We start from the raw sequence: 10,265 nt of genomic DNA on the forward strand, positions 1-10,265 counted from the left end.
CCCCGCGACGGACACCCTGGAGCTCGTACCCGGCGAACCGTTTGGTCCCTGCCATCCCACTCTTAAGCACTCCCCCACCGGACTAAGCCCCATCCTCCCGGCCCTTCTGGAGAACCAAACAGTTGGTCAACCCCAAAATTTCTCCAACCGTTGGTCAACCCGAAAGATTTTCCAGCAGTTGGTCAACCTCAATCGACTTAGGTTTTGGGGTGTTCGCGTTTCCAGCAGTTGGTCAACCTCAATCGACTTAGGTTTTGGAGCGTTCGCGTTTCCAGCAGTTGGTCAACCTCAATCGACTTAGGCTCTGGAGCTTTCGCCTCTCCAGCAGTTGGTCAACCCCAACGACTTAGGCTCTTGAGCTTTCACTTTTCCAGCAGTTGGTCAACCCCATCGACTTAGGTTCTGGGGCGTTCGCTTCTCCTGCCATAGACTTAGGCTCTGGAGCTTTCACTTCTCCAGCAGTTGGTCAACCCCATCGACTTAGGTTCTGGAGCTTTCGCCTCTCCGACAGTTGGTCAACCCCGATCGACTTAGCTATATACCTGATGGCACCTGTTCGCCCTACCGTCCCCCGCGAAGGGGGAACCCGCCGAGGGTGCGCCTCGGTCGGCCTGGGGGACCGGAGATACTTCCGGTCGAAAATCCGAATTTCGTTACAGCGCCGCTCCGGCGCCTCGGGCCCGGGTCCAGTGGCGGAACTAGAATTTTTTAATGGGGTGGCCAGGGGGTGGCCAAAGGTACTTCAGGGGGTCCATAGTCCATAAAAGAAAATGACATGTAACCATGTATCAAGAAAGCATAAATGAATCTTTTGATCGCTGTAAACATAATATGGGTGAATTTTAAATCTTTCTACTGTATTTCTTACATCTCATTTACTGTCTGTTAAAGGGATTCACCCAAAAATGAAAGTTCTGTCATCATTTACTCACCCTCATGTTGTTCTAAACCTGTATTTTATTTTAATAAACACAAAAGAAGATATTTTGATAAATGATGGTAAGCACACAATTAATGGTATATCCATTGAATTCCATTATGTTGTTTTTATTCCTACTATGGAAGTCAATGGTTAACAGCTGTGTGCATACCATCATTTATCAAAATATCTTATTTTGTGTTCATAAGAAAAAAGAAATTCGTACAGGTTTAAAACAACATAAGGATGTAAAAATGATGACAGAATTTTCATTTTGTGAACTATCCCTTTAATGAAGCAAAAGATCAGGAAATCTAAACTCTATGATAAACCTTAAACTTACTTCAAATAGCAGAGCTCAACACAAAGGATGTTTCGATCTTTATTTACGAAGATACAGAAGATGCAAAAGTTTTCTTTTTTCTTTTGATATTTAATTAACTTTAATGACAGAGAGACTTCAACAGCCCAGCAAACATTGGTCCGACCGCAACGTCGTGTCCCTGGCCAAAAATAGTCGCGGTATGACGGCACAAATCGGTGAAAATATGTAACACGGAACATTTCATAAACATGCATTCAGATACATTTGTACATGTCTATAGTTCTATGGGGTTGCATGTATAATTGTTACTTTGACTTTTACTACGCGTGCTTCAATATTTATACCCTGTTGTGAATCGGTTGTAAGAGGACGTCACTAGGTGACGTCTTTTACACGTGCATTTATAGTCCATCATGACCCTCTATAAAAAATCATAAACCTTCTATAAAGTCATTGTGAAATATGCAAATGCTGTGCTTACACCTTGGTTAATACTGCAATAATTAATTTAAGTGCAAAAAGTAGGTTTTTAAGAGGTTGTGAATAGACGTCCACTGACGTCTTTTACACGTCTAGACTAGACTAGTAGGAAAAAAACAGGATAATCTTTATGAAATACACGATTTGTATACAAAGTAAATATATTAACTTTATCTTGTTTAAATAAATTATAATCACAAAGTGCCCAGTGTGATTGCAAAGCCACACTGCATTTTAGTCATTATTCCAACCTGTTTTATTATTGAATGTATGCATATAAATGTAAAACAGATACATATCCGGTCACCATTTAGGTCTGAGTTGGATGTAATTTCAAAAACTGTGCTATTAATTTAAGAAATATAGTGATAAATCTGGGGATATTACAAAATCCCGCGATAGGACAGATTATCTCGCGAGATAGTGGTGACGTCACGCGTTCTTCCGGAAGTTCACATTCAAACACGAGGAGCGATTACGAGGGAGTTTTGTCTATATATCATTCAAAATCTACTGTTGGGTAAGTACATTGTGTATTATTTGATTAACGTGCTTAAGTTTTACTTGTTTGACACGAAGGCTCCGAAATAAACGTTGCCAGAATTGTCCACACTGAGTATTGCAATAATTAGCTAGAAGGCTAAAAGCTAACGTACTTTGAACTTATACATGGTATAAAGTATGTTTAAGGATACAGTCAAAGTAACTTATTAATGTAGCCTCTTGAAAGTCTCTTTCAGAAAGTAAATTATCTGAAAAATAAAAGTTATTTGGCATTAATGGAATTACAATGATTTGATTGCCTAAACATTGCACATGCAAAATATTAAATACTGTTTTGCATTAAAAGTTTAGCAGAAGTGTTTGTTTGATTAACTTCCTTTGCTTTTGTTTTGTACAAAGGAAAAGCAGAACCTCATCCAAATAAAAATAAACAAGCTGTTAAAGGCACTGTGTCCTACACAGACCCTCCAAAATATAACCACCCAAAACCCAAGTCAGGTAAATGTCTCAGTTTGAAAATACATTAACAAATTGGAGTTGTTATTGTGGAGTTAATATCATTAATTACAATTTCGTTTTATTTACAGTTGAAGGTCAACACAAACCAAATAAAGATGTGCATTCTACAAACAATAAAAAAGGTATGGAAAACTGTAGATATGAATTTTTGTAGATATGACTTAAACAGTCTACACATTTGTTAATGTTCTAATGTTTCATATGTCCTTGTATGTGCTAAAGATCAAGTTTTGTGTCCACCACACTTAGATGAGGCGTGCCCGACCCCTGACTTTGTCTACCCTACATTAAGTTGTAAGTTTTTGACTGCTTTTGCTTAATACTACGAAAAAACATGATTCTTTCAAAAATGACTTTTATATATTTTGATATGAAACTCAAAAATGTATATAAATTGTTTTGGTGTATTTTGTTTACACAGGCACACTTCATGACAGTAAACATCGGTATCACAATGGTGTGATTGATCTATACCCTAGAATAAGCTGTGACACTATGAGACGTACGTGCTACTGATGCTTTTTTTTGTGCATTCCCACACTATACAAACACATTGCTTGGCTCCTAAGTGCATACACTTTTGCCTTTATAATGTCATTCTCATTTTTAGGTAAAAATGTATTCCATGAGTCAGGGTTTTGCCTGAATGTCAACATAATATCCAAAAACTTTGATATAAAAAGTGATTTATTTTAATATTTTACACTACTATGTATTTTTTAAAATACATTGTGCATGTGTATGTTTATTGTACTTAATGAAATTACATGCAAGGTGTCATGCAAGATTTTACATTAGTGACAACAAAGCTAAGAGTATAAACATATTTACATTTCTCTGAATCTGAGTTAATAGTTACAAATACAGAGCTTATAATGTCTGTCATTGCTCAACCACAAAGACCTAAAAGTACAGCCAGCTGATTTCATAACTAATGCAGTATTACACTGTGAAGTGATTTACTGTTAATATTTTACACTACCATATAATTAACTCTATTTGTACAGGTGAGGTAACACAACGAAAAAATTACCGGATGGAGACTACCTGATTCTTCACCTATGGCCTCAGCTTCAAATGCAACATGTAAGAAATGCTATATGACTGTGTATTGTGCATTATGAATACATCAAATATGTTGATAACAAGGTGATCTGCGTAAGTTGTAACATAAAGAATATGTATATATATTTCCATCTATCTTTCTATAACATTATTTCAATTGTTTTCACATTTAGGTCCAGCAACTGTCTGAGTTGGTGGATATTCTGTCAGAGACTGCGTGAACAACGTTATGAACAGGTATGTATTTCTCTTGATTTGTGTAATCCTGCATAATATTTAAGGAATATATATTGATTACCACCATAATTAACCCAGCTATTTATATTACTTCAATTCAGGATTTAATCCGTCACACATCACTTGTTGAGAAGTTTTAATGTTCGTAATGACTTAAACAGTCAGCCATACTGAAAACAAGAAATCAAAACATAATTTCAGTGTAAGCCATTACTTGTCACCCAAAGTTAGGGATGAGGATATAGTTCATAGCACTTGTTACATGGTAGATGAAACAAGTGAAGTTGTGAAGTGTTAACACATAGTGTATGTTTAAACATTGTATGCAATTGCTCATTACTGTTAATTGTGATTTATTGACCTTTTAGGTTATTTGTCTAAGGTGAAGTAATCTTACATTTCTTTCACAGAATGATGTCAAATTGTCTTATGGCAAAGTTCAATATGAGGGGTGGTGGACATCTGGAAAAGAAGTCTTTTAAAGGCACACCTTTGTATTATGTTATTCAAGGTAATTTGGGGAATGTTGATCTAAAAAAACTTGTTCTTGTATATTGATTGTAATTTTATTGTTATGCTTGATCTATTCAGGGGACATCACAGCTCACCTGTCTTTATCAGAAATATCCTGTTCATTTTTTGACACACCTAGTTAAGGGTCTTTCTCAAGGGCACCACAGTGGTTTTGTAGAGGGAGGGGACAAATGCTGTATCCCCCACAACTGATCTAACACTTATTTAAAGCAGAGCATATTTTGTACAATAATATATATAATATTAATATATCATTTTAGCTGTAGACCATAAAGATTTTGAAAGTAAGTGCATGTCATTTACCTCAAAATTTTAATTGTATTTATTTTAAAAAGAAACATATTCTTCTCTTCCTTCAGATGCTGTGAAGAGGTGGAGCCCAAATGCCACAGACTCGGAAATAGATGCAGCTATGGCAGACCACCTCAAGCACGCTCCAGGAAGAGCTGGGGGTGGTGGATACAAAAAAGTCAAACAGCTGTGATGTGTTAAAGAGAGAGTTCACCAAAAAAGGAATATTGTTATAATTTTCTTATCCACATGTTTCAAACCTGTATACCTTTATATTTTCTGCTGAACACAAAGATTGAAGAATGTTTGTAACTTCACAACCAATTAACTGTCAATATTTTTTTTACAATTGTAGTAATGGGTTGTGGGATCTGCTTTGTTAAAAACATTCTTTCACATATCTTTGTGTTCAGCAGAACATGGAAGGGTATACAGGTTTGAAACATGAGAGGGAATAAATGACTAAATATTAATTTTTGGGTGAACTATCCCTTTATAGAAAGTGTTTTGAAGTTGTTATTATAGTTAAATGGTTAAAAAAAATAAAAAGTGCTAAATCAGAACATGCTTCTTTTTTTGTTATGGCCACAAATAATGTATTCTTTAATGTGTTTGTGAAGTACACGTGGTTAAAACGGTTTATGGACGTTCAGGTCTGACTGGACCAATTTTGAACTGATTTTGAACCTTTGTGAATATGTGTTAAACCTCAATACAATTGATTGCCTTTCACGATGTTACACAATGGGTGTATATTCATTTTATATGCATACATTTAAACTATGCAGCAACACATTTAAACATCCAGAAGACGGCACATTTAGACGTCCAGGGACGGGCAGAAAAGACGTGTAATTCACGGCCAAATGACGTCAAAGACGTCCGCTCAACTTTAATTTAGGGTATTTTTCAACCGCGATGGGACGTGACGAAGGGTCGTCTTTTCAACGGTCATAAAACGTCCACATGTTTGCTATATGAGGGCTTAAAACATATATTTAAACTATGCAGGAACACATTTAAACATCCAAAATACGGCGCATTTAGACGTCCAGGGACCTGCAGAAAAGACGTGTAATTCACGGCCAGATGACGTCAAAGACGTCGGCTCAACTTTCATTTTGGATATATTTTTCAACGCGGACGGGACGTGACGAACGGACGTCTTTTCAACGGTCATCACACGTCCAAATGTTTGTTGGGAGGTTAGGCTAAGACCGAATGCCATAAAATGTTTATTTGTTTAAGACGTACAGTAACCAAATGTTTACTATGAAAATCACCAAGACAGCTATTTTTACATATGCGCATTTGTCCGTTTAAGGCAAAAAGACGTGAATATGAAGTCGTTTAAGCTCTGGCTGTGTACGCGCACTATCGGATATGCGCGTCGCGCTTTCAAGTTCAATGTGGCAATCCAGTCGAATTAACAATCATACAGTAGCCTATAAAGATCACGTCAAGAATGAAAACATGGTGCTGGGTTTTGTTGTAAAAAGAATTGGCAATCTTAGACTTTATTCAGTCCACAAGACAATTACCACACTTCCAGCATATTGAAAATAAATCATGTGGTATTAGCAAAATGTACGACTTCACTTACATCATTTTAAATATTTCAAGCATTATGTAGACATGACATTTATCTTCTGATGGTATGAAAAGTATTCGTTGAGTTACAGTAATTTTTCTGACGCGTTTTTGAAAAGACGTCACTTATGGAGAGATAACAGAACGCGCATTATGTATATTTTCTTAATTTTGTGAAAAGCACAACATTCAGTTTTATAGACACACAAAAAATTACACTTGAACGTTTTAAATGATGTATAAATCATATCTGTATGTCCAAAATCAGCAGAGTAATCCAAGTCTCTTTGCGCAGTGATTGAAAAATAAAGAGTTTGCGCCGCGACCGCAGGGAGGGTTAATATTCATAATGTTTGTTTTTAACAATGTGCTGCGCTACCACACGTCAAAAATAAACATAGCGATTAAGTGAAAGTAGGGCATTAAATTTGGGGTGGCACACGGGGTGGCCAGTGACATGCCAAGGGTGTCCAGTGCCACCCTGGACACCCCTCTGGCTCCGCCACTGCCCGGGTCCTTCGACCTTCGGGTCGGTCGGTCCGCCGGAGGGGCCCTTTCGAACGAGCCCACCCGCGAGTATCTGGCTCTTTCCGCAGCGGAGATACGGGGTGCCGTCTCCGGATTTTCCCACGGCCGCTGCTCGGGCGCCTTAAGTCCCAGGACGTCGCCCTCGGGGTCGGTCGCTCTACCCGAGGGGACCTTTCGAACGAGCCCGCCCTCGACCCTCCGACCCTTTCCGCGGCCGAGATACGGCGGTATGAAAAAAAAAAACCGCTCGTCCGGAGTTTGCTCGCCCGTAGCGTCCGCTGCGTTCGTCCGCCGGAGGCGTGACCGGTCTCGTTCGAAAGGTCTTTCCCGGGGCTTTCCGGCGACGCCGGCCCCGAGTCCGTGCGATCCCGTGGACCGGAGATACTTCCGGTCGAATATCCGAATTTCGTTACCGCGCCGCTCCGGCGCCTCGGGCCCGGGGCCTTCGACCTTCGGGTCGATTGGTCCGCCGGATGGGCCCTTTCGAACGAGCCCACCCACGAGTATCTGGCCCTTTCCGCGGCGGAGATACGGGGGGCCTTCTCCGGATTTTCCCACGGCCGCTGCTCGGGCGCCTTAAGTCCGAGGACGTCGCCCTCGGGGTCGGTCGCTCTACCCGAGGGGACCTTTCGAACGAGCCCGCCCTCGACCCTCCGACCCTTTCCGCGGCCGAGATACGGCGGATCGAAAAAAAAAAACGCTGGTCCGGAGTTCGCGCGCCCGTAGCGTCCGCTGCGTTCGTCCGCCGGAGGCGCGGCCGGTCTCGTTCGAAAGGTCTTTCCCGGGGCTTTCCGGCGACGCCGGCCCCGAGTCCGTGCGACCCCGTGGACCGGAGATACTTCCGGTAGAATATCCGAATTTAGTTACCGCGCCGCTCCGGCGCCTCGGGTCCGGGGCCTTCGACCTTCGGGTCGATTGGTCCGCCGGAGGGGCCCTTTCGAACGAGCCCACCCGCGAGTATCTGGCCTTTTCCGCGGCGGAGATACGGGGGGCCGTCTCCGGATTTTCCCACGGCCGCTGCTCGGGCGCCTTAAGTCCGAGGACGTCGCCCTCGGGGTCGGTCGCTCTACCCGAGGGGACCTTTCGAACGAGCCCGCCCTCGACCCTCCGACCCTTTCCGCGGCCGAGATACGGCGGATCGAAAAAAAAAACGCTGGTCCGGAGTTCGCGCGCCCGTAGCGTCCGCTGCGTTCGTCCGCCGGAGGCGCGGCCGGTCTCGTTCGAAAGGTCTTTCCCGGGGCTTTCCGGCGACGCCGGCCCCGAGTCCGTGCGACCCCGTGGACCGGAGATACTTCCGGTCGAATATCCGAATTTCGTTACCGCGCCGCTCCGGCGCCTCGGGTCCGGGGCCTTCGAACTTCGGGTCGATTGGTCCGCCGGAGGGGCCCTTTCGAACGAGCCCACCCGCGAGTATCTGGCCCTTTCCGCGGCGGAGATACGGGGGGCCGTCACCGGATTTTCCCACGGCCGCTGCTCGGGCGCCTTAAGTCCGAGGACGTCGCCCTCGGGGTCGGTCGCTCTACCCGAGGGGACCTTTCGAACGAGCCCGCCCTCGACCCTCCGACCCTTTCCGCGGCCGAGATACGGCGGATCGAAAAAAAAAACGCTGGTCCGGAGTTCGCGCGCCCGTAGCGTCCGCTGCGTTCGTCCGCCGGAGGCGCGGCCGGTCTCGTTCGAAAGGTCTTTCCCGGGGCTTTCCGGCGACGCCGGCCCCGAGTCCGTGCGACCCCGTGGACCGGAGATACTTCCGGTCGAATATCCGAATTTCGTTACCGCGCCGCTCCGGCGCCTCGGGTCCGGGGCCTTCGAACTTCGGGTCGATTGGTCCGCCGGAGGGGCCCTTTCGAACGAGCCCACCCGCGAGTATCTGGCCCTTTCCGCGGCGGAGATACGGGGGGCCGTCACCGGATTTTCCCACGGCCGCTGCTCGGGCGCCTTAAGTCCGAGGACGTCGCCCTCGGGGTCGGTCGCTCTACCCGAGGGGACCTTTCGAACGAGCCCGCCCTCGACCCTCCGACCCTTTCCGCGGCCGAGATACGGCGGATCGAAAAAAAAAACGCTGGTCCGGAGTTCGCGCGCCCGTAGCGTCCGCTGCGTTCGTCCGCTGGAGGCGCGGCCGGTCTCGTTCGAAAGGTCTTTCCCGGGGCTTTTCGGCGACGCCGGCCCCGAGTCCGTGCGACCCCGGGGACCGGAGATACTTCCGGTCGAATATCCGAATTTCGTTACCGCGCCGCTCCGGCCCCTCGGGTCCGGGGCCTTCGACCTTCGGGTCGATTGGTCCGCCGGAGGGGCCCTTTCGAACGAGCCCACCCGCGAGTATCTGGCCTTTTCCGTGGCGGAGATACGGGGGGCCGTCTCCGGATTTTCCCACGGCCGCTGCTCGGGCGCCTTAAGTCCGAGGACGACGCCCTCGGGGTCGGTCGCTCTACCCGAGGAGACCTTTCGAACGAGCCCGCCCTCGACCCTCCGACCCTTTTCGCGGCCGAGATACGGCGGTTCGAAAAAAAAAACGCTCGTCCGTAGTTCGCGCGCCCGTAGCGTCCGCTGCGTTCGTCCGCCGGAGGCGCGGCCGGTCTCGTTCGAAAGGTCTCTCTCGGGGCTTTCCGGGGACGCCAGCCTCGGGTCCGTGCGACCCCGTGGACCGGAGATACTTCCGGTCGAATATCCGAATTTCGTTACCGCGCCGCTCCGGCGCCTCGGGTCCGGGGCCTTCGACCTTCGAATCGATTGGTCCGCCGGAGGGGCCCTTTCGAACGAGCCCACCCGCGAGTATCTGGCCCTTTCCGCGGCGGAGAAACGGGGGGCCGTCTCCGGATTTTCCCACGGCCGCTGCTCGGGCGCCTTAAGTCCGAGGACGTCGCCCTCGGGGTCGGTCGCTCTACCCGAGGGGACCTTTCAAACGAGCCCGCCCTGGACCCTCCGACCCTTCCTGCGGCCGAGATACGGCGGATTGAAAAAAAAAAACGCTGGTCCGGAGTTCGCGCGCCCGTAGTGTCCGCTGCGTTGTTCCGCCGGAGGCGCGGCCGGTCTCGTTCGAAAGGTATTTCCCGGGGCTTTCCGGCGACGCCGGCCCTGAGTCCGTGCGACCCCGTGTACCGGAGATACTTCCGGTCGATTATCCGAATTTCGTTACCGCGCCGCTCCGGCGCCTCGGGTCCGGGGCCTTCGAACTTCGGGTCGATTGGTCCGCCGGAGGGGCCCTTTCGAACGAGCCCACCCGCGAGTATCTGGCCCTTTCCGCGGCGGAGATACGGGGGGCCGTCTCTGGATTTT

General features: G+C 46.6%; 1 long non-coding RNA gene across 2 annotated transcripts; it reads left to right on the forward strand.

Moving 5' to 3' along the window:
* Nucleotides 1–1,517: 1,517 nt before the first annotated feature.
* On the forward strand, nt 1,518–5,437 carry LOC129447470 (uncharacterized). Of its 2 annotated transcripts, none has more exons than XR_012358062.1 (9): nt 1,518–2,244; nt 2,628–2,726; nt 2,816–2,869; nt 2,997–3,041; nt 3,169–3,249; nt 3,755–3,833; nt 3,986–4,049; nt 4,460–4,560; nt 4,943–5,437. It is a non-coding gene; the product is annotated as an uncharacterized lncRNA (long non-coding RNA). The 2 variants fall into 2 exon arrangements; XR_012358061.1 differs by having other exon boundaries at nt 1,520–2,244; nt 2,970–3,041.
* Nucleotides 5,438–10,265: the final 4,828 nt, after the last annotated feature.

Source organism: Misgurnus anguillicaudatus, chromosome 16, assembly GCF_027580225.2.
Source record: "Misgurnus anguillicaudatus chromosome 16, ASM2758022v2, whole genome shotgun sequence".
NCBI lineage: Eukaryota > Metazoa > Chordata > Actinopteri > Cypriniformes > Cobitidae > Misgurnus > Misgurnus anguillicaudatus.